The following is a 26,329-nucleotide window of genomic DNA, read 5'->3' on the forward strand; positions in this document are numbered from 1 at the left end:
AAATATTCTCAAAAATGCTACTCAATGCTAGAAGTCTAAATCTCAAAATGCACTCACTTGAGGCACTCCTTAAAATGGAGAACATCGATATCTGTGCAGTGACTGAGACCTGGTTCAAAGCTCCAGAGAGCACCTCTGCACTACCAGGCTATACCTCATACCATGCTTTCGGCTATGTAACCTGGACCAGAACACCAAAGGCGGAGGTGTGTCCATATTCATTAAGGATATCCACACCTTCAGGCTAGTTGCTCAGCATAATGCAGCCGAGGTTATCCAAGTGTAACTAACTCTGGGCAAAACTGCAATCCAAATTGTAGCTTGCTACGGATCCCTCACCATGACCCAGGATTCCCACTCCTCTTTTCTTGATGTACTGGAAAATATTAGGATTCAACCAAACACCCTAATAATGGGCGATTTCAACTACCCCACCATTAACTGGGAAAACTACTCATGTACCAACTCCTTCTCTCAGAACTTTCTGGAATTCATAAACTCCAATGCCCTGGATCAACTTATCCACACCCCCACCAGGGGCAAAAATATTCTAGATCTAGTCATTACCAATATGAGTGACTGGTGTTACACACCTGAAGTCAACGCCTCATTGGTCCGATCCGACCATAAGCTAATTACCCTAGATATCCACATCCTGCCTCCACCCCCCCATTAAGGAAACCATGGTAAAAAATTTCTCCAAAGCCAACTTCATGCTTCTTAAAGACAGAAGTGGTGAACTTCATGACACCCATGCAGATGGACAATACAGTTACGACTACTGAATCCTACACAATTGCAATTTATAAGCACTTACATGAGTGCATGGATCGTGCTATCCCAAACAGAACCAAGACGCTATCCTCCAAAAAAAGGAAGCCAATCTGGTGGTCCCCTGCCATAAACAAACTGTACAACAGAAGGAAAAAATTCTTGCAAAAGAGAGTAAAATTCCATGAGGGGAGGAGCTCCCTGGTCAGCCTCAGTAAGAAGCTGCGATCTCGGATAAAATCCTCCAAAGCTAGTTACGAAAACAAAATCGCCACTGATTCTAAAGACAACCACAAAGCATTCTACAGCTATGTCAAGAATCTCAATGGCAGCACTCAGATCTGCTCTGAGTTACAGCACAATGGCACTAAATATACAGACCCAACTGATATTGTCAACATCCTGGCAGATAGGTTCAGTGCTAACTATACCCACCTCTCACCCCCTAAAGAGCCCATATTTATACTGGAAGAATGCAAAGTTCCTGTAATCATGGCTGCACAGGTAAAAACCACACTCTCCAAAGCCAAGAACACAGCATCCATGGGACCAGACAACATCCCAGGCTGCGTTCTACATGAACTACAGAACGAACTGGCACCCCACCTAAGTACCATGTTCAATCATAGCCTCACCTCAGGCTTTGTGCCTGCTGAATGGCACACAGCAATGGTTATCCCACTCCACAAGGGGGGAGCCACCACGGACCCCGGGAACTACCGCCTCATTAGCCTGACAAGCCTGGTCTGTAAGGCCATGGAACGTATCATCATGGAACTTATAAACAAAGACATTGGTAATCTTCAAACTCTGGGTCCCACCCAGTTCAGGTTTGTAAAAGGCAGATCATGTCTCCTAAACCTGATAGACTTCTTTGAAGCAGTCACCAAAGCCGCAGACAAGAGTAAGGTGGTTCACACAGCCTGTCTAGATCTTGCCAAGGCATTCAACACCATCCCCCACTCTGGAATTATAGATAAACTCACTAAACTAGGTATAAATCCCTATGTCACAAGATGGGTTGCCAACTTGCTCACTTGCAGAACCCACACTGTGAAAGTATCAGACTCCAAATCTGACTTCAGACCAGTGACAAGTGGAGTACCACAGGGTTCAGTCCTGGGTCCTCTCCTGTTTGGTATCTAGTTCTCTGAAGTACAGGCTAACACAGAAGGTGTTTTGGCTAATGAAGTTTGCAGATGACTGCAAACTAGGAGCCATAATCAAAACTCCTAACGATGTGGACATCCTACAAAAGGGCCTCACTGAGACAGATGCCTGGTGTCAAAACCATGGCCTCAAGCTCAATGCCAAAAAGTGCATTGTCATTCCCTTTGGTAAAAACTCTGTGCCCATGAACTACAACATAGGCGGTAGTATACTTAACACTGAAAGTGTGATAAGAGACCTTGGGACACAGGTGGACAGTAGTCTCTCCTTTGATAATCACATCTCCACAGTAGTCAGGAAATCCTTCTATGTGGCACACCTCATTACAAAAGGTTTCTCATCCAGAAAAAAAGAGGTCATTGTTCCCCTGTACTCATCACTCATTAGACCCATTATAGAGTACAATGCCCCTTTTGGTATGTACCTCACAAGACATCTACAACAACTGGAAAGGCCGCAGACATACCTCACAAAGAGGATTACTGGCCTCAAACAGATGCCCTACGCAGACCGTCTCAAAAAACTCCAGCTTTACTCCGTCGCATATCGCCTACTCAGAGGTGATCTCTGCCTAACATACAAAGCTATGTCAAACCCAGAGCTGTTGGACATGCTCCACTTAAAGAAATCCCAATCCCTCCAAGCTACACGCTCTAGGGACCTAAACCTTGTCACCACAATAAACAGAACATGCCGGAGGGATAGATTCCTGTCCCAGAGACTTCCCATACTCTGGAATAAACTACCTATCTATATCAAACATAGCTCCTCATTAGCATTCTTCAAGAAAAATCTTGATGATTGGATGGGAAATAGGAAATTCACTCCGGGGATCACCTCTGTGGCTCTGCTTGACAGTGGCACAGGAAAATAATTTTCTTGGGTGGCAAAAGCCAGGGTACCTTATTGGCTGGGCTTGTATTTTCCCCAGGACCGATAGCCTAGTACCTACCTATGAACCTATGAACCTAAAACTGCTACTTGTTCCTTTCTACGTACTTTTAAAAAAAATTATAAGCATGATTCCTTCTCTCAGTTTAGATAAAGCTTTGCTAGGACCATTCACCTGGGGATCCTGGGCTCTTCTTTTTCCTCCTCCTCCCACAGGTTGTTTGTTATGGTAGTTTACCCATATCACTAAGGCTTCTGCAGCAGTGATCAATACGAAAATCATAGCACAATTGTATAAGTTGAACTCACTATAACAGAATATGTTCAAATGATCACTGCTGCAGTAGCTGCTCCCTATGTTCACCCCCTTGTTTCCGATGTGTTTTTTATGTCAGGGTATGGACATTTATTTTTTTATTTCCAGCATTGACCTTTCCGAGCTCAGCCTCCCTCTTTCTGCTAACAGGAAATCTCTGAAGCACTTTGCACCCAGACTTGTATTTTAGTCAGCTCAGCTTGAGGTGTTTGACAGTTTTGTCCTGAAGTTTTGGAAGCTTTCTGGCTATTTTATCATTGGCAGCATATAAGCCAGATATTAAGGCTACTACCACAACAATCACTTACATAACTACTGTTATGCTAAGTTCAACTTATACACCTGTACTTTCCATGGTTTGATACAGGTATTTCAAATGAAGTACTATTTTCAACACAGGTTCATTGAAAATGTCTTCAATTAATTTACATCCTCCTTTAATAACATACATTTGAGTTAAAAATGTTTGTATGGTATGAAAGATAAACAACTGCAGAGAGATCCAGCAGGATGTCAAAACCAGTTTCTTACACTGTACCACAAAGTAGATGTTTTCACCACTTTCTTCACTGGGTATAGAACTGAGGTTGTACTGAGAAGCTCTAAGAAACATTCAAAACTGACCTGAAGGGTGAACAAAGTAGCAACTCAGTTGAATAGCTTTTGGAATAGGTATATGACAAAACTTTGCAGATGAATAGAAAATACAGCAAATGCACATTCAAAATAGTGCAAAAGGCATGCCAACATTTCAATTTTTTATCATTTAAAACACTGTTGAGACAAAATAGATTCAACAAAATGTGCCATTCAAATTCTACTTTTCTAAAATGCCTCACTTTTACCTCTCCTTATTCTTAATGCAACATGATCTAAGACAATGATTATTTTATTTTATTTATTTGTTTATTTTGAATAAACATTGTAATGTCTAAATGCGTAATTTTAACTTTTTATCTTTAATGCATAATGTTTGTGTCTTTCAGCTTTTCCCGGTTAGGGGTCGCCACAACGGAACTCCGGTCCGCTAATGATTGGCAGTTGATTTTTACGTACCGGCTTGCTAGGCCTGACGCACAACCTTCAATGAAGGTACGCCCATTCACGCATGTCTCCACGCAGAAGATGCTCTAGCTGAGAATCGAACCGGTCAGCGTCTTACTGTGAGGCAACAATGCTACTGCAGTACCACTACCGCAAATGCATAATTTTGTTTGTGTCTTTCGGCTTTTCCCGGTTAGGGGTTGCCACAGCGGAACTCCGGTCCGCTAATGATTGGCAGTTGATTTTTATGTACCGGCTTGCCAGGCCTGACACACAACCTTCAATGAAGGTACGCCCATTCGCACATGTCTCCACGCAGAAGACGTTATAGCTGAGAATCGAACTGGACAGCGTCTTACTGTGAGTCGACAACGCTACTGCAGCACCACCACCGCAGGTATATACTGCAAATGCATAATAATGTTCATAAATCTGATTCTTTAACTTTTTTGTAATTTTTGTCAGTGTAAAACAAATCATAAACAGTTTACTGTACTTTATAAATATTTTCTGAACAGAAACTGAACATTCTAGAATGACTCAAATGTTTTGCGTGTGACTAAACTGCAAAAAAAATATATCGATTGCAAATGAACTTAAACTCATTAGTGTTGTAATATCTTTAAGTCCTGTATCTACTGCAGTTATTCACTCAAGTATTTTTGTCATAAAATAGCTTGATTTTCACTTAAGAACTTAATCACTTGCTGACAACCTGACAAATTAAACATTTATTAAGTAACTACTTCCTTAATTGCTGATAGTCTTCAAAACAAATCAAGAACATAACAGATGATTATGTCGCCAAGGTCACCTTCAATTTCATTGTCACTCTTTTGATTTATATTTTCAGTTAAAGGAACACGTTCAATAGTTCTTAAAATGGTACAGATGTGGAGCCTTCCAGTGATCATGAAAGGATATTTTCTCAAATAAAGGCAATATTTTTCTGCCAGTGCAAAAGTCTCAAATGTTATTTCACAGAAGGACTCTGACCCTAAATGAATCAGGGCCGTTATAGCCCTGACAGAAAACCCAAATAAAACCACTAGAGAATCGCATACATGTCTGGTAATACAGTCTCAATTTCTACTTTGAATTCTTACAAGTAATCTCCTTTCTCTGTTTATTCTCTTCTACATTGTAATATCCCTTTGACCTGCAACAACAGCAGCTACATGTTTTACTTATCAGTCTCTCGGGAGTTTTCTCTTTTTCTGAATGCCTCTTTCACTGTAGCTTGTAGCAACTTTCTGGATCCTACCTTCTCTTTGTGCATCTGAAAATACTTAAACATCTCTCCACCTGTAACTCACAACATCTGGTTCCTGTCTATCATGAGTCATTGTAACAAGAAGCATTTGTCCACTGCCTCTGAAAAAAGGTAAATACAGCTCACCAATGGACTTTGTTCATCTATTATTTTCTGTAAGACAACATTCTCCAGACCACCCTCCTAAAGGACAATAATTTGAGACTGTGAAACATCAACCTCCAGTGTATTTGTGACATCCGTAAGTGAAGCAACATGTATAGAATATCCATTTTCAGATTTTCCATCTCCTTAGTTAGTATATCCTGGAGCAGTTCTTTCTCTCCTCTTCCATCTTGCCTCTCTCCTTTCAACCCCACCCATAGGAAAAGAGTAGAGAATTTACTCATTGTCCTGGCCAAATTTCCCCATAGTCATTATGAATACTACATCTTGCAAGTAAATACAACTTAGTGGAAACTAGGCAAATGAAAACATACAACCAGATACCTACAGGAGAGTTTTCATATTTCTTCAAATAAAAGAGGCAGTATTTCAGATCATTTTGTTGAGGCAATATGAAGTAAAGAGAAGTTTGCATAGACATTTTGATTCAGATGTTTAAAAAAGGAGGCAGACAAGAGAGTATACAAGTATTAATAAGTTAACTTCTCCAGCAAATAAGCTTGGAAGAAAGCTTTAGCATGACACAGCTTAGCATGGAGGATGCAGCTGAACCTGAAACAAAGAAATACAAATGCTAATCAGGTATTGTGAATATCTATATGGTGTTATGAATATTTCCCATAGTGAATTGAATGTGGCTATAACTATATTTTTTTCAGTATTTGATGCCATTTATTTAGTGCATTTCATGGAAAGTTCACAAAGTTATCACATAACATTTTGGTCAAAGGCTTCCTTGCATGCATAGTGTGGTACAAAAAGGGTCCACAATGTTGATGTTTGCTACTCTGAAGTCTATGAATCAACTGGGTCACAATAGAGTTAGAAGACTGAACTGTGCACTTCTCAGCACTGGCAGCAATGTACATTTTCTGAATAATGCATTGATATCCTTTGAAATTCATGCACATCTAAGAAGATTCATATGATAGAGATGGTTGAAAAAAGATGTTGCTTTATAGCACCTTATGGTCTAATGAGATTTTGAGACAAGGAATGCTCAATGTCTTGGCGTCCTTAGCAAGGAGATGGGCCCAGACCTCTCCACTGCCTCTATTTTGGAGAAACAGTCCTATTTTCAGGCCTGATTTAACCATGCATAGGATGTCCTTATTTTTGTAGGTATATTCTTATTTTCAGCTTAACTTGTCCCTTCATACAGTTTTCTGAATCCACTTCATCATGTTTTTAAAGCTGTCTAGTGCACAGAACACCTCAAATGACCAACATACGAATGCCAACACTAATTTAAAGAAAGCGGACTCATATCTTATAGCTCCTTTTCTGAAGAAGAAATAAATGGCCTTGTGTAGTAGAATTTTGCAAAACCATTCATTAAAGTTTATAAATTTTACACTGTCTCAATGATATTATATACTTACATTTTTTTCAATCATTTTGTTTTTTGTTACTTTGTTTTTAAATGTATTAGATGTCCAGATGTTTTGGCTAGATGTTCATACTTTTGAAGGGCCTTGTTATTTCCAATGTTTGCAGGTTGACAGGTATGTATGAACCTAATTGTTGGTAGAGAATTTGCAGTGATGTCAGCAGAAAGATTTATATCAACATTTTCTTAAGAAACCATTCTGGGACACAACTGAGACTCCCTGAAATGTGAAATTAAACAGACGTAAAGAAAACATATTTAATCAGAAAACCTGATATTCAAATGCTATGTTAGAGAGCTTCAAAGGACAAAAGTCATTATTTTTCATTTGAAATGCTACACCATTTGAATGTTTCATACCTGTCACTACATTGATTCCATGGTGCATCATGAATGCTTTTTCCACTGAAAATGCAAGACATATATGATGCTATATGAAGGTACATAGGAAAAGCCCTGAGTTAACTTAATGCAATTTCATTGAAATATACATTGTATAATGTATTACTAGGGTACGGCACTGACCTCCCTGAACTTTTTTCCTGACTCAGCCCTGGAGCACAGTCTAGTTAAACAACTTGCACAGGGTCACACAGTTAAACAATTGAGACTATGGGAATCAAACCATGGGCTATTGGAAACTGCTTGTTAATAGCTCCTTAATCCTTTGTGTCAACTGGCATTATTGCCCAACAGCCCAAACAGGAAATCATAGAACATTAAAACCCAGATTCCAGGTTCTAAAACTTTAACACTGTACATCTACTAAGTACAATCACTGCTTTAAACAAAGGACTGGCAAAAAATAGTCAGACTGTCCCCCATTGTAAGACAACATAGGATCTAACAAACTAAAACCTTTCCAGTAAACTAAAAAGCACTTATGTCTAAACTCCCACACGTTTGATACACCTATCAGTTGGTATAACTAAGATTTTTGCAAAATAGATAAATAAATGAAGACAATAAATTAAATTTACTTGTAAAACTAAAGAAAGAAACAAATAAAAATAATTTTCATGAATGTTGCATTTAATGAGCTGTAGTTAAACACAGCAGAAATAACAGGAAACAATTTCATTTTTTAGTTGTAAAACTCAAGATAAAAAGCTGGTGAAATGACACAGAAATGCTGAAGTGATGTCCCAGGGAACACCAGATAAAACAGATTGCCAATGGCAAAAAGAGTAAGTTTAAATTCATACTCAACTTCTTGGGAAGTCAGTTACTAATTAGCCATCTGCATATTGTCTAATATTGAGACAAGTAGAAAAAAAGAAATAATATGTACCCCGCTGCATGTCTTTTATAGGAAAAATTCTGCAAGAAGAGTTTTTTATAGTTTAATGGTTGCCTCTGGCTTGTTATTTAGATGAGTTAGTGCTTTAATAAAAGAAGGGGAACTCAGATTTCCTGAGTGTATGGAAGAGGCACCCTGTGAGACTAAAATGAGTCTTTTTTAAATCAGTGTCTTTATAGCATTGAGGCTAACAGCAGGGGTTGATTTTAGTCCTCCAGAATGAAACATACAAAAGATTATTGTTTTTTCAGAACTTTCAAACATTTGTCCAACTTTACTAACCCATATTGGTCATTATTTATTGAACTTTGTGGCAACCATTAAATTACACTGTCCAAACGTGCATGAAAAACAAACGTGTTATGTGTGTGTGTGTGTGTGTGTGTGTGTGTGTGTGTGTGTGTGTGTGTGTGTGTGTGTGTGTGTGTGTGTGTGTATGTGTGTGTTTGTCAGACAGAGAGTGAGAGACTCTGTGTGTGTGTGTATTTGTGTGTGTATGTGTGTGTGTGTGCGTGCGTGTGTGTGCGTGTGTGCGTGTGTGTGTGTGTGTGTGCATGTTTCTTTGAGTGTATTGTGAGAGTGAACACATGTGAATGTGTGTGTGAATATGTTTGCATTATGTCAGCATTTCTGTGTCTGCTTGTAGATCTTTTACACTTAGAATAACAATGTACTTTTTCAGTTCTGCACTACACTCTAACAACAGAAATGGGCCTTTCAATACCTGTCATGCGTACTCATCCCATCAGAGAAAATCAACATCCTTATAAATGCTTGTGTACATTTTAATATTTTTGCAAGATAGAAAAGTGATGCAAAATTCTACTGTAATGTAATTTAAGATGGCAACATCAAAATCATCATAGCCATTGATGATTTCATTGTACATAAAACAGACATATGCATACCTCAATGGACTTCATAAGGAGCTTGTGAAAGTGCCATGCCTGCCTGGAGTCAAAATTAAGGCCATCTCAGGCAGTATAAAACTATTAAGGTTAAATATGATGATGGTGATGAAGATTATGATCATCATCAAACCCCTTTTTCCCATTTTCTAAATTGAGTGATGTATCGCATCAGCTGTTGCTGTCTCTCTAGTCAATGCCATACTTTTACACCACAGCCAAAAGATTTATTCTGAGAATGATTCCTCACTACAGTTGTTACAAAATGGAAAGACTGGTGGTTATTGATCAGAAGCATAGTTGGCTCACCTAGCGCCCTGTGCCATGAGCCAGCACCCCATCCCCTCAGCTCTTCAGGTGGAGAGTAAAAAAAATAAACACTTTACCGTATCCGAATTAAGCAGATCTACTGATTAGTTTATTATAGGTCCATGCCCCAACCCCCCTAAGCTCTTCTACCGAAGAGCCAAAAAAAAAAAGGATTTCTTTTCTAACTTTTAAAGAGTAGTAAACTGCTTGCTACAAATTAAACCAAACAGGGAGCACCATAGTACTCAGCTTTGACTGCAAATTTAATATTGGCTTTTAAAAGTGAGTATTGCATTAGATATGTGATTGGCTGACTGCACCTCCAACACTTTGCACCCAGGGCAGTTGCCCTTATTGCCCCACCCTAGCTATGCTACTGGTGTTAACTGAGCATCTCAAAGGTCAGAAGATCAAATCAAATATACTGCACCATTCATAGATTAGAATAACATTACAATAAGGCTTGTGCTTTAATGCAAGTAGAGGATGCTGTTGTCTGCTTGATGTCAGGGGTCTCTATTCCCCACAAGACCCTGTAGAAAGGTTGCCTCAAAGAGAAATGAGACAACCCCAACAGCCATCATCTTCCTGATGCAAAGTGCTGTAATGTTGTTATACCTGCACACAAATTACTGATCAGGGATATGTGACAACACAGAGATGGACTGGTTTTCTAAATTTTCTGTCTGCCTATGACATGGAGAATGTGTAAGGGACAGCTGTAGAGTTTATTGTACTATAAGTGATAGGCATCATGAGCACCGTAAATTATTGTCCTGGTGAATAGTTGGTGCTTTCGGGGTGCTCACTGTGGCATTCTACATTAATAACCATTAGAACCAAAACATACCTTATTGTTATGTCAAGTCTTTTAGGCTGTATTGATAGTTGATTCAATGATTGTATTGTTCAAATTTCTCATTGAAATGGACACTATCCCCCCCCCACCCACCCCCCACACACACACATTTCAGGAGAGTGAGTTACCATTGTTGCTTCTTTGTGAAGCAGGACTCCTATTGGGCATTTCAGCTAGGTGTCACAACCTTGTTACATTAGTTGTTTGCACCATTTTGGTGGGGCCCACTCTTAATTACACCACAGGGGGCAGGATTCATGATGACTTGCATGGAGTCTAAGAGTAGTGTAAGACTCCATGTAGCCATCGCTATCCAGGAACAGCCTGTATGTGTGTGTAAGTGAGCAGCTAAAATGGCTCTTACACGGACAGGGCGTGGATATGCTAATTAACTCACTTGCAGCCGAAAGGCATGTAAATGAGGTAATTTCGCGATCCAGGAAGCAGAAACCTGCCCATGTAAGAGCCGTGTTATCTGCAGAAATGTACTCAGTTGATAACTGAGTACCGTTCTGCAAGTAACACAATGGAGCCTTGTCAACTCCAAATAAAGGTTGCAAATGTCTCAGGCAGCATGCCAATGGCCAAATATGTGGCCACTGGCAATGTACCCGATGCAAAAATAAAATAAAAATGTTTAAACGTAGCGCAGCACCACGCAAACAGGCTGCGCTATAAAAAAACAGAAAAATAAAAATTTTAAAGCATGAATTTACAATGTAAGGGAATAGCAGACTGAAACAACATGGCCACTGAGTAGGGGTTGCTAAGGGGGGGAAGCTGAGTGTAAGACATGTAACTAAGCATTAGTAGGCAATCCCATGTAAATGAGTAGTAGGATAGTGAATCGTACTGTCACATAGCAAATGAGCACATTCCATGCAGTGTAGGAGTAGGATAAGGGGGAGTAACAGAGTAGGAGATAGGTGACATCACAGGGGGGAATGTATGAAAGAAATGCAGCTCATTGGAGCACAGTGACATGTGAAAGATGTCAGTCACACATCATGGAAAGAGGAATGTCAACAAGTAGGCATGGGAAAGCCAAGAAATGGAAGGTGTACACTATGGATAACACCAAAGTTTCTTGCTGAGCATGCATGCGCACATGTGCATGCTGGTAGGCGCGAGTAAGAGAGAGTGCGCACGTGTAAGCGTGAGTGCACGTGTTTAAGGCAGAATAAGCATGTAGGAGCCTGTTTAAACACCTGTAAGCTTGTTTGCACCGGTGTGCGCGCGTGTTAACCCAAATAAGCAGATTCTACTCCATCTAAGCATGTGTGTGAGTGTTAGCCGCTGTGAGCGTGTTTTCGCTGGTATGCTCGTCACTCCCCCCTGAGGAAACAGAAGGGAAAAAGGAAGCATGAGAAATAGTAGGAAGCTAGCAGGGATTACTGGCAGAGCTAGCAGGTGAAAACAATCAGAAGCAGGCAATTACACAGGCAGAACAGTAGCCCAGCCCAGCACTTAAAACTCTGCAAACAACAGTGCAGAATGTTTCTCTCAAGAGACACTGCAACAGAGGAATAAGCTATTAGAAGTGAAAACTGAAAAAGCTTCACTCAGACCAAAAATGCTAGGGGCTGCCATAGCTGTTGTAAGGAGAAATATGCAACTTGCTGAGGGTGGTGACTATGCAAATGCTGCCGGACAACCCACAGTGAGGAGACGGAGAAGAGTGTACAGACCCAGGGTCACCTACCAGGGGTTACATGAGCTGGAGATAGTGGAGAGCTATAGAGTGGACAGAGACCTCCTACAGCAAATTGTTGAGCTGTGCAGGCCACACCTCACACACAGAACCAACAGAGGGGAACCCATCCCAGTGGAAACCAAGGTATGTGTTGGCCTAAGAATACTAGCAACAGGTACCTTCCAGAGACCAACTGGTGATATGATGGGGATATCACAGGCATCAGCATCCAGGGTACTGCACCAGTTCCTGGATGCCATGTCAGCACATGTCGGTGATCATGTATATTTCCCCAATTCCCGTGAGGTATTGGCCAGCAATATGCATCTCTTCCAGCAAATAGCGGAATACCCTGAGGTAGTGGGTGCAATAGACTTCACGCATATACGCATCAAAGCACCAGCTGGTGAGTGGGGTAGGGCCTACATTAACCGCAAGGGCTTCCCCTCCATCAACTGCCAGGTCGTGTGTGATGCCCAGGGCATAATAATGAATGTGTGTGCTGGCTGCCCTGGAAGCTACCATGATTCCCATAGCTGGCATTTGATGCAGCTGTACCAGACATTTGCCAATGGGGGCATCCCACATGGTCACTTAGTGGGGGATGCTGGCTACGCACTGGAGCCGTGGCTGATGACACCCATCAGAAATGCACACACACCTGAACAAGAACACCATAATGAGGCACACGCACAAACACGAAATGTAATCGAGCATGTGTTTGGGCTGCTCAAGTCACGGTTCCAGTGCCTGGACACATCTGGTGGAGACTTGCAGTACTCACCAACTACATGTACCCAAATTGTCATGGTATGTGCTATGCTACATAATATGATTCTGCGAAAACAGCTGCAGCAGGACCAGCATAGGACTGGGCCAGACAGCCCCCCACCATTGCCAAGCCAATCACAGGCAGAGCGTGACTCGGAGGAGGAACAACCTGAGCCTGCCCAGTAGGTAGAAGGAGGTGTGCCCAGTATGCCTTGGCCTTGGAAAAGAGGCAACGCATATCACATACACTGGCTCAGTAGGAACCCTGGAAATGATACCTCTCTCTGACTCACACATATAGTAAAAAGGATGCCTAAGTTGACACAACCTGCTTTCAAACATGTACAGGGAGTGTAGTATGTGCATCCAACATAGACAGCCCTGCAGCACCACCTGAGGCATGATTGCCATGTGTTAAGCAATATAACACCATGTAGTATATGCAAACTTGATGACCCTGACTAACATCCTACCATCACCAAGCATGATGCCACAATATGAAGACAAGATGATCAATTACAATAATTGGCTTAAGTATTGCTGTTAGTCAAAGGGGATCCAATGCGTGTCAGCCTGGGATGACATGCTGAGCAAGACATGATGCTCCACCTGCTAGGGATGGCGTGCACCTATCACTCCTGGCCTTTTGGATACTGGCAAAGGCTGTTGTCACCCCCACTGTGCCTTGAATAGGTAAGGCTCAAAACACAAACCCACCTCCATAGGTATTACAAGGGATAAGAACCTAGACATAATGCTTCCCAATGCCAGAAGTCTAAACTGCAAGATGCATGCAGTCCAAACTCTCCTTAGCATGGAGAATGTTGATATCTGTTCTGTAACAGAAACCTGGGTCAAGGCTCACAAGAGTACCCTAACACTACCAGGTTACATCTCATACCATGCTTTACAGCCCCAAAACATGGAACAAACTACAAAAGGAGGGTGACTATCAATAATTGTCAAGGATAACCACACCCCCAGGTTGGTACCACAACAAGAAGCAGCAGGGACTATCCACAGGCAAGTAACAGTGGCTAAAACTGCCTCCCAGTTTGTAGCCTGCTACAGACTACCCTCCTAATGCCAGGAACCGCACTTGGCCTACTTCGGAACACATGAAAATATCAAGGTCTCTCCAAACAACATTATATTGGGCAACTGAAAATACTCAAACATAAACTGGGAGCATTATTCTTGCTCCAACACCCTAGGCCAAAGGTTCCTAGAAGTCATAAATCAAAATGCTCAGGAACAACTTACCACTCCCACAAGAGGGGTAAGCATACTGGATGTGATAATCAGCAACATGGGTACTCTATGCTCAGATGAGAAGTGTATCCCTCATTGGTAAGATCAGACCATAGAGTAATCACACTGGATATTCACATCCTGACCCCAGTCCCTGGGCAGAAAACCACAGTGAAAAACATGTGTAAAGCAAATGTTGCACTCCTCCAAACAGATGTGGAATCCATTAAAGGCCTTGTGCCTGTGGAAAATATGGGCCACACCTCAGAACCCTTTATAAATGCATTCTATGAACACTTTCTGGAATGCATGGATTATGCAATCCCAGATAAAACCAAGAGCCAATTCCATACACGCAGGCATCTGGCCTGGTGGACCCCAGCCATTACCAAACCATGCAAGAGAAGGAGGAAGCTACTACATGATAGAGCAAATCCCAAAAAGGGAAGTAATCTCTGATCAGTATTATGGCAAAAAACTATGGCCACACATAAAATCCACTAAGGCCAGCTACAACATGTTGAATCTGGGAATCTTGAGGCAATGTTACACCTGCCCCATATACACAGACAACCCCCTCCTCCCCCCAAGAAATACAAATATATGTGATAGATGCAACTATTTATCCAAACTGGAGGCCGAGCTCTCTCAACTCAGTACTGGCAAAACCAGTCAGGAGGAGAAGGTAACCACACACACCACAAACCCAGTCTCACATAGACCTATCACAACTGCAAACCAAAGACATAAACACACAAAAACATCCCCGGAGGCACTAATTAAAAATCCACCAAATCAACAGAGGCCTCCGAAGCAGACACCCAAGCAACCACTACCTCAAAACATAGCACATGCAACACATAGTTCACAAAGTCAGTGTGCCAAACAGTCACAGCCCTTAAGGACAAACAACATGCCTGATACACTTGTAATAGGTGACTCCATAGTCAGACACAATGATGTCCCGCTCACCAGACTGAACAAGGAAAAGGTTACAGTAAGCTGCCTGTTGGCTGCTACAATCCGCCACATAACACAAGCATGCAGGTCACTCCAAAGCAAGTACAAATATGACTCAGTCATTGTCCATGCTGGTGTGAATGACCTGAGACATACCTCCCTGGACTACATGAAAAGAGACATAGAGGAGCTCTCTGATTATGTAGCCCAGGCCGGTATGACCCTGACCCAGAGCAGCATCCTACCCTCACCAAGAATTATGCCACAGTACAAACACAGAATGATCAGCTTTAACAATTGGCTCAATTACTGGTGTCATTCCAAGGGGATCCAATGTCTGTCTGCTTGGGATGACATGCTTGACAAGCCATGCTGATTTGCCAGGGATGGCTTGCACCTGTCACCCCTGGGCTTCTGGATATTGGCTAAGGTTCTTGCCACCTCCATAGTGGCTTTTTTAGGCAAGGCTGAAAAGACAATCCCACCTCCCTAGAAAACATAAGTGGAAAAAAAATAAGGGTAATGCTGCTCAACGCCAGAAGTCTAAACCTCAAGATGCACGCTCTCGAGGCCCTCCCCAATATGGAGAACATCGATGTCTGTGCAGTGACGGAAACCTGCTTCAAGGCTTCTGAGAGCACTCCAGCACTACCAGGTTATACCTCATATCATGCTTTTTGGCCCCAAAACCTGGACCAAACCACAAAAGGAGGGGGAGTATCCATATTCATCAAAGATACCCACACCTCCAGGTTACTGACAACACACGAAGCATCGGAGACCATCCATGTGCAACTAACTGTAGGCAAAACTGCTGTACAGTTTGTAGCATGCTACAGACCACCCTCTCAAACCTGGGAACCCCACTCATCCTTCCTGAAGACACTGGAGAGTATGAATGTCACTCCAAATACCAAACAAGGTACTCACAAATTACCAAATAGGTGGTAATCCATTACGTATGGAAGAAGTAATCAGGGACCTAGGGACACAAATGGACAGTAACCTCTCATGTGACACTCACATTGCCAAGGTGGCTAGGAAGACCTTTTATATTGGCCACCTTATCATGAAAGGATTCACATCTACATCAAGAGAGGTCATTGTGCCCCTATACTCTTCTCTTATCAGGCCCATAATTGAGTACAATGCACCATTTGGGATGTACCTTACCCGACACCTGCAGCAGTTAGAAAGACACCAAAAGTACCTCACCAAGAGGATAAAGGGTCTCAAACATTTGTCATATGCTGCTCGGCTGAAGAAACCCCAGCTGTATTCAGTCACATACTGCCTACTCAGAGGCGATGTATGCCCGGTGTACAAGGCCATGTCCAATCCAGAATTAATGGACATGCTCCACCTCAGAAAATCCAAATCCATCAGAGCCGCGAGAGCGAGAGATTTCAATCTCAACGCATAAATAAATAGGATGTGCTGGAGGGACAGATTCATAACCCAGAGGCTCCCTACACTCTGGAACAGAATCCCAGTCCATGTTAGGCAGAGCCCCTCACTGACTCTTCAAGAGGAATCTTGACGAGTGGATGGGAGATCATAGATTTACACTGGGGGTCATCACTGTGTCACGTCTAGAAAGAGGCACAGTAAAGTAAACCCTAAATGGGCATAATATTCACATAGCAAGGGGTGGCAAAAGCCACACACACTCTGGCTAGGCTTATAAATGCCCTAGGGCAGATAGCCTAGTATGAACCTATGAACCTATGAAGATACAAATTGTACAGGACACTAAGGATAATCACAAGGCTTTCTTAACTGATGGTAGGAACCTTGGTGGGAATTCACAGATATGCTCTGAATTACTCAAATATTACAAACAATACATCAAACCCACACACATTGCCAACATCCAACCTGACAGGTTCAGTGCAACACCCCCCCCCCCACCAAAATGCCAAATATCTATCCCAGCAGAGTGCTGGCCCCCTGACATTGCAGATGATGAGGTAACAGCCAGCATCTTCAAAGCAAAACACACAGCATCAATGGTACGAGATGGTGTCCTGGGCTGTGTCCAACATGAACTCCAAGAAAAATGGAACACCAAATAACACTACTGCTCAATCTCAGCCTTACCACAGGATATGTACCCAAAGAGCAGTGTACAGCAACAGTGGTCCTTCTCCACAAAGGTGGTGCCTGAATGGATACTGCAAACTATCACCCCAGAATCTTGACAAGCTTGGTCTGCAAAGCTATGGAAAGGATCATCATGGACCTCAGAAATAAAGATATTGGGGACCTACAGACACTGGACCCTACCCAGTGTGGCTTTTATAAGGGCAGATCCTGACCCTTAAACATGTTTGACTCATTTGAAACAGTCATCAAGGCCATTGATGAGGGGAATGTGGTCCACACAGCCTATCTGGACCTTGCAAAAGCCTTCCATACAATACCCCCACGTGTTCATTATAGATAAGCTCACCAGCTTAAATATAAACCCCTATGTCAGTAGATGGGTTGCAAACCAGCTCAAGGACAGAACTGACATGGTCAGAAATGCTGCAGCCATGTCAGACTACAAACCAGCTACAACTGGCATTCCACAAGGCTCGGTCCTGGGACCTCCCTTGTTTGGTATATATTTCCCATAGGTACAGGCCAACATGGAAGGACTGTGTCTGAACAAGTTTGCAGATGACTACAAACTGGGCACCATATCTGACCCTCCATCTGACAAAAGCATCCTACAAAAGGGCCACATAGAAACAGACAACTGGTGCCAGAGCCATGTCATCAAGCTAAATGCAGAAAAGTGTATAGTCATCCCCTGTGGAAAAACAGTAAGTGCCCACCAATTACCACATAGGTGTTAACCCATTAAGTACTTTAGAAGTAATAAGAGACCTGGGGACACAAGTTGATAGATATCTTGCATTTGACAACCATGTGGCTGTAGTGGTTATAGAAACATACCATATACCCACCAAATCATGAAGGTATTCACATCTAGATCAGGGGAAGTCATCGTGCCTCTTCAGTCATCCTTCATCAGCCTCACAATTGAGTACAATGGCCCCTGTGGGATGTACCTCAGCAGACACCTCCAGCAACTGAAAAGACCCCAAATGTACCTCACCAGGAGGATCAAAGAGCTCAAACAGATGCCATGTGTTGTCTGATTAAACAAACTGCAGCTCCACACAGTGCCATACTGCCTGCCCAGAGGCAATTTGTGCCTGATGTATAAAGCCATGTCCAAGCTGGAATCAATGAACATGCTGCACCTTGTAAACTCTGAATGCCAGTGAGCTATGCATATGAGAGACCTGAACCCCAGCACTGACATAAATAGGACATGCTGTAGTGATTGATCCATAACCCAGAAGCTCCCTCCACTCTTGAGTAAACTCCCAGTACAGGTTAGCCAGAGAGTCCCTCATTGACTCTCCTCAAGAGGAATCTTGATGAGTGGATGGGAGATGGTAGGTTTACCCTGGGTATCACTGTTATGTCACGGGTAGACAGAGGCACAGTATACTAACCTTGAAATATGTCATGGCAAACTCCAGTTACAATGTGTGTTGAAGGACAAACACACTCTCTGACTAGCATTAGAAATGGCCTAGGGCACATAGCTAGTGTTTGTCAATGTCCACCCAAGTTGTGGAATACACTACCAATGTTGGACAAGCCTGGTTTAAGTAGTCCATATATATACAAAATGCAACATGGTCATATGTGCACAACTGGCCCTTAACCAGTCTGGTGTGCTCACTATGAATATTTAAAGCAGTGATAGGACTGAAACCCAGGATACTGTCCACCACAGTGAAAGTACTGAACCAGTACACTATATGATATTACAGTGTTTGGTCAGTATGAAAGGATGTTGACAACTGTGTGCAATTCTGTTTGAAAGAAATGTCCCTTTTGGCAACTAGAAGAACACACTACATGATGTATATTCCTCTTTCTAAACACTGATGATGTCAGCACCCTATAAGTATAGCAGGAGAAGGGAAATTTCCCAGCAATGCAAATAGCACACTCTGCTAATGCATCTCTCAAGTGTCATAACATAGTTAGGTAGGGGTTTGAATCCTACAAATGCCATGTGTGTTTTTGTCACACAGTTTGTCCATGTGTATTGGGTGTTGCTCTTAATATTGTATGACATATATTATATCAGTAATGTCAATGCACACATGAGGTATGTGTGTGCCACATAGACATATGTACCTGTGACCTTAAATAGTTCCCATGTGTGAAGCCTGCCTCATGTGAATGCATGGAATTTGCATTACACAACTTTTTGACTGTGGTTTTCTGTGCAGGGGCTGCGGTTGGTATGTGAATATACAGTGAGAGCAGTCTATGGTGTCATCTTACCAGTGAGGGATACACTTCTGGTCTGGAGCATATAGTCCACATGTTGGTGATGATCAGGTGCAGCATGTTTTCCCCTCTTGTGGGAGTGGTAACAAGTTGTTCCATAGCATTTGAGTGTATGGATTCTAGGAACCTTTCCCCTAGGGTGTTGGAGCTACAGTAATGCTCCGAGTCTATGAGTGGATAAATGAAGCTGCCCAATATATTGTTGTTTGGAGACACCTGCATATATTCATGTATTCTTAAGTAGGCCAAGTGGGTTACCTGGGTTTAGGAGGGTGGTCTGTAGCAGGCTATGAACTGGAAGTCAGTTTAACCCACTGTTAGTTGCACGTGGATAGTCTGTGATGCATCACGCTGTGGCAACTACCTGGGGGTGTGGGTATAGGTTCATAGGTTCATAGGTTTATATTAGGCTATCTGCCCTAGGGAATTTATAAGCCAAGCCAGAGTGTGTCTGGCTTTTGCCACCCATTTTAAATTAATGTTGCTATGCCTTTTTTCGAGGTTAGTATACTGTGCCTCTGTCTAACAGTGACACAGAAGTGATACCCGGGGTAAACCTACGATCCCCCATCCACTCATCAAGATTCCTCTTGAAGAGAGTCAATGAGGGACTCTGCCTAACCTGGACCGGGATTTTATTCCAGAGTAAAGGGAGCCTCTGGGTTATGAATCTGTCCCTCCAGCATGTCCAATTTATGTCAGTGCTGAGGTTCAAGTGTCTCAAGTGCGTAGCTCGATGGGATTTGGATTTTCTGAGGTGCAGCATGTCCATGACTTCCGGGTTGGACATGCCATTATACTTCAGGCACAGATCGCCTCTGAGCAGGCGGTATGCCACTGAGTATGGAGTTTTGTTAACCGGGAAGCATATGGCATCTGTTTGAGCCCTTTGATCCTCTTGGTGAGGTACTTTTGGGGTCTTTCCAGTTGCTGCAGGTGTCTGTTAAAGTATATCCCAAAAGGGGCATTGTACTCAATTATGGGCCTGATGAGGGATGAGTAAAGAGGCACGATGACCTCCCCTGATCTAGATGTGAATCCCGTCATGATTAGGTGGGCTATATAAAATGTTTTTCTAAACACTTTGGCCACGTGGTTGTCAAATGAGAGATTGCTATCAACTTGGGTCCCCATGTCCCTACTTACTTCTTCCGTACTTAATGGATTACCACCTATGTGGTAATTTGTGGGCACTTTGTTTTTGCCAAAGAGGATGACTATACACTTTGTGGCATTTAGCCTGAGGCCATGGCTCTGGCACCAGTTGTCTGTTTCTATGAGGCCCTTTTGGAGGATGGTTGTGTCGGCTGGAGAGTCGATTATAGCGCCCAGTTTGCAGTCATCTGCGAACTTGGTTAGCCAAAGTCCTTCCGTGTTGGCCTGTACTTCTGAGAAATATATACCAAACAGGAGAGGTCCCTGGACTGAGCCTTGTGGGACGCCACTTGTAACTGGTTTGGAGACTGACATGGCTTCAGCAATTCTAACCATGTGGGTTCTGTCCTTGAGCCAGTTTGCAACCAATCTAGTGACATAGGGGTTTATATTTAAGCTGGTGAGCTTATCTATAATTCCCGAGTGGGGTATTGGATTGAAGGCTTTTACGAGGTCCAGGTAGGCTGTGTGGACCACCTTTCCCTCGTCAATGGCCTTGGTGACTGTTTCAAAGAAATTGACCAGGTTTAGGAGGCAGGATCTGCCCTTAACAAAGCCGAACTGAGTAGGATCCAGTGTCTGTAGGTCCCCAATATCTTTAGTTATGAGGTCCATGATGATCCTTTCCATAGCTTTGCAGACCAAGCTAGTCAGGCTTATAGGGCAATAGTTTCCAGGATCCGTTGAGGCACCACCTTTGTGTAGAGGGACCACTGTTGCTGTATGCCACTCTTTGGGTACATATCCTATGGTAAGGCTGAGATTGAACAGTAGTTTTATGTTTGGGTTTAGCTCATCTTGGAGTTCATGTAGGACGCAGCCCGGGACACCGTCTGGTACCATTGATGCTGTGTTTTTTGCTTTGGAGAGGGCGGCTCTTACCTGAGCATCCGAGATGTCAGGGGGGCAGCACTCTGCTGGGATAGATATTTGCCCTTCTGGTGGGGGGGGGGGGTTTGTGCAGAACCTGTCATCTAGGATGTTGGCAATGTCTGTGGGTTCGGTGTATTTTTTGTCATTTTGGACTAGTTCTGAGCATATCTGGGAATTCCCACTCAGGTTCCTAACATAACTAAAGAAAGCCTTGTGATTATCCGTAGTGTTCTGTGCAATTTTATCTCGAAGCTAGCCTTAGACGATTTTATGAGTGCCCGTAGTATTTTGCTAACACTGATCAGAGATGCCTTCCCTTTTTGAGATTTTGCTCTATCATGTAGTAGCTTCCTCCTTCTATTGTATAGTTTGTTTATGGCTGTTGTCCACCAGACAGGACATCTGCCTTTGGGGGATTGGGTCTTGTTTTTATTTGGGATTGCATGATCCATGCATTCCTGAAGGTGTTCATAGAATGCATTTATAAAGGATTCTGCAGTCTGGGCCGTATTTTCCACAGGCCCGAGGGCTTTGAAGGATTCCACCTCAGTTTTGAGGGGTGTAAAATTTGCTGTAGAGAAGTTTTACACTGTGGTTTTCTGGGCAGGGGGTGGGGTCTGGATGTGAATATCCAGTGAGATTAGTTTATGGTCTGATCTTCCCAGTGAGGGATACACTTTTGGTCTGGAGCAGAGTCCCCATGTTGGTGATGATCAGGTCCAGTATGTTTTCCCCTCTTGTGGGAGTGGTAACAAGTTGTTCTATGGCATTTGAGTTTATAAATGCTAGGAACCTTTGAGCTAGGGTATTGGAGCTAGAGTAATACTCCCAGTCTATGTTTGGGTAGTTGAAGTCCACCAATATAATGGTGTTTGGAGAGACCTTCATATTTTCCAGTGTTCTCAGGAAGGCCAAGTGGGGTTCCTGGGTTTGGGAGGGTGGTCTGTAGCAGGCTATGAACTGGAAGGCAGTTTTATCCACTGTTAGTTGCACATGGATAGTCTCTGATGCTTCGTGCTTTGCCACCAACCTGGAGGTGTGTGTATCTTTGACGAATATTGATACTCCCCCTCCTGTTCTGGTTCGGTGCAAGTTTTGGGGCTGACAAGCATGGTATGAGGTATAACCTGGCAGTGCTGGGGTGCTCTCGGGAGCCTTGAACCAAGATTATGTTACTGCACAGATATTGATGTTCTCCATGCTAAGGACAGTTTCCAGTGCATGCATCTTGAGGTTTACACTGCTGGCGTTGAGTAGCATTACTATTAGTTTCCTATCCCTTGTGATACCTATGGAGGTGAGTTTGTCTTTTGAGCCTTGCCTAAAAAGGCACTATGGGGGTAGCAAGAGCCTTTGCCAATATCCAAAAGCCCAGGGGTGACAGGTGCAAGCCGTCCCTAGCAAAGCATCGTGGCTTGTCGAGCATGTCATGCCAGGCTGACAGGCATTGGATCCCCTTTGAATGACACCGATACTTAAGCCAATTGTTGAAATTGATCGTCTTGTCTTCATATTGTGGCATCATTCTTGGTGAGGGTATGATGCTACTCAAGGTTAGGGTCATACCGGCCTGGGCCACATGCTCAGAGAGCTCCTCTATGTCTCTTTTCATGTAGTCCAGGGAGGTATGTCTCAGGTCATTCACACCAGCATGGACAATGACTGAGTCATAGTTGTACTTGCCTTGGAGTGACCTGAGTGCTTGTGTTATGTGGCGGATCCTAGTGCCCAACAGGCAGCTCACCGTGACCTTCTCCTTGTTCAGCCTGGTGAGCAGGACGTCAGTGTGCCTGACGATAGAGTTACCTATTACAAGTGTATCAGGTGTGTTGTTTAGCCTTAAGGGCTGTGACTGTTCGGCACACTGGCTTTGTGAGCTATGTGTTGCATGTGTTTTGTTTTGGGGTAGCGGTTGCTTGGGTGTCTGCTTTGGAGGTCTCTGCTGCTTAGGCAGATTTTTATTTAGAGCCCCTGAGTATGTTTTTGTGTGTTTATGTGTTTGGTTTGCTGTCGTGGTAGGTCTATGTGAGACTAGAATTGTAGTGACTGTGGTTTCCTTCTCCTCCTGACAGGTTTCGCCAGTACTGAGTTGAGAGAGCTTAGCCTCCAGTTTGGCTATATGGTTGCATCTCTCACATGTTGGAATTTGTGGGGAGGAGGAGAGGGTTGTCTGTGTACATGAGGCAGTTGTAACATTGCCTCAAGATTCCCAGATTCACCAGCTGGACCGGAGAGGAGATTGACAACTGACCTTTGGAGATGCTAGAATAGTATTAGGAATTCCTTTATAATTGACAACAAAATGGGCAAATGGGAAACAAGGTACTCAAGGGGAGTTTGTGAGGGTGTAGTGCTTTTAATATGTTAGTGCAGACATTTATAATTGCTTTAGTGAGCAAGTGCCAGGTAACTTAAATGCAATGTGTTACAGGTAACTTAAATGCAAAAATGACAAACAGTAACTTTCTTTCAAGTGAAACAAGGAAATAAGTACAGTAAGCAATGCAGATGTCACTAGGGATCCACAGAAGCACTGAAAAGCCATGTTTTAGGTGGACTTAGCGTTTCAGGAAAATAACAAGCAAACAAGCATACAAACAAAGCTACATTCAGCAGGCCTGGATCTAGTCTATGCTACAGCAAACAAGGAGTACCAATTTCAGTAAGAAACAGTTCAAATATGCAGGCACTATAAGCCTTTAGCCAGAAATTCCCAGCTCAGACAGGCAGAGTCCAGCCTCTCCTCCCACAAGAGTGCAGACCATGAACCTTCTTAATGTAAAATAACTGGCCTGAAGCCCAAGTGCTTAATCCAGAACTAATACACTTTTAGAATAACAGATACTGAGCCCTCATTCCCAACTTAGAAGGATGTAAGCTACCTGTCCTGCCACCACAGTATCCTTGACATTTAATGAGACTCACCCTCCTGTCATAGTTAGTTCCATGTTTTGGGGCTTTCAAGCATGGTGTGAGGTGTAACCTGGTAGTGCTAGGGTGCTCTTGGGAGTCTTGAACCTGTTGTCTATTACTGCACAGATATCAACATTCTCCATGCAGACTAGAGTTTGGACTGCATGCATCTTGCGGTTTATATGTCCGGCATTGAGTATCATTGCTTCCATTTTCTTATCCCTTGTGCTACCTATGTAGGTGGCCTTCTGTTTTCAGCCTTACCACCAGAATGCAAAGATGTGCAGACATTACACTATGGTAATTAATAGTAGTGTACCAAACAATACAATGACAATCATACTGTTAATGCATCAGGCATGCTGGGATATACCCACAATGATATCATTACACTGTACTGTTGACAACATGATAATATTACTACACTTCTATGTAGTCACCCTGTGCATCAGCACCATGTTAACCTGTTCCTGCATCAATGTTACAGATTGCAGGAGGTGGCACAGTTTCATTATATGCACAGGATGTGTACTTGGTATGCCTGAGTCTGCCATTGATACAACCAATCGACATGTATGTGTGTGTGTGTGTGTTAGTGAGGGACAACAGTACAAGATGGGGCAATGTTGATGTGGTGTGTGCGTGTATGTGTTAGCCCTAGGTGTTAGCATTATGCATGTGTGTATGTATGCACACAGTTCCACCTCGTGGCTGCCATATATGGGTGTTTGTGGACAGCTACAGACTGTACCTGCCAGGTCATACAGATCACTGTCTCTGGCCATGGACATGGTACCTGTGCCTGGCAGGAGTGCTACAGACAGTATCAGGTACTAAGCCAGACTGGGTACTGTCATCAGAAGCAGTTGGTTGATGACTGGACACATGTCCCTGCTGGGACTGTCCAGAGCCACGTGCACGTGGTCTACTAGGGTGGTCTGATGACAGCACAGCCCCAGCATTGCTGGGGCTGGTACTGGCACTATGGGAGTGGCTGCGGGTTTATTGTCATCTGCGACGACTACCAGCTGCTGATGTTGCTGGCATACGTCCACATCGACGCCTCAACCATCCTGCATTGTCCTGGCTCATGGACATGTAGTTGTGGAACAGATCAAATGTGTCCCCCCAACGTCTGTCAATGACCTCGGTGCAATTACAGATGGCAGCCGCAACATCACACATAGTGTCATTCATAGCAGTGTGATGTGGTCTAAGCTCTCTCAGACCCTGTCTGGTGTACCGTTCCATACGTGCCTGTGCCTGCATTACAGCTTGGAACATAGCTGAGGGTGAAAGACCTCTGTGGGCACGTCTGACAGGGGCAGTATGACCACGGATGCTCCCACGAGAACCCCTGGACATCTGCCTGTGTGGTACCATGTCAGGACTCTGGCCATGGCTGCTGTGAGGGGATGCATGTGCCATTGATACCACATTACCCTGGTCAATGCCCACTGTATGCTGTCCCTCACCTAAGGACATTGGTGACAATGGATGTATTGGCAGGATGACTGTGCACATTGATGGGGTTGACTGCTGTGTACTGTCGATTGGCTGACCAACAACAGACCCTGTCACACCTCCCTGTGCCATTACACATGTATCATCATTATCACTATCCCCAGCAGTGGATTCAGGTTCCCTGCTGCACACCACAAGAGCAACACCAGAACCTGTGAGAGGAAGACAGGAAACACAGTTTACAATGTGTACACAATGTTACCACAGATGCACACGGGCACATGCACACATGCGTACATGCACACATGCACACCTGCACACATGAGCACATGCACACATGCACACATGGGCACATACACACATGGACACATGCACACATGGGCACATGCACACATGCACACATGGGCACATGATCACATGAGCACATGCACACATGCACACATGGGCACATGCACACATGCACACATGCACACATGGGCACATGCCCA

Source organism: Protopterus annectens, chromosome 1.part2, assembly GCF_019279795.1.
Source record: "Protopterus annectens isolate FY-2018-M chromosome 1.part2, PAN1.0, whole genome shotgun sequence".
NCBI lineage: Eukaryota > Metazoa > Chordata > Ceratodontiformes > Protopteridae > Protopterus > Protopterus annectens.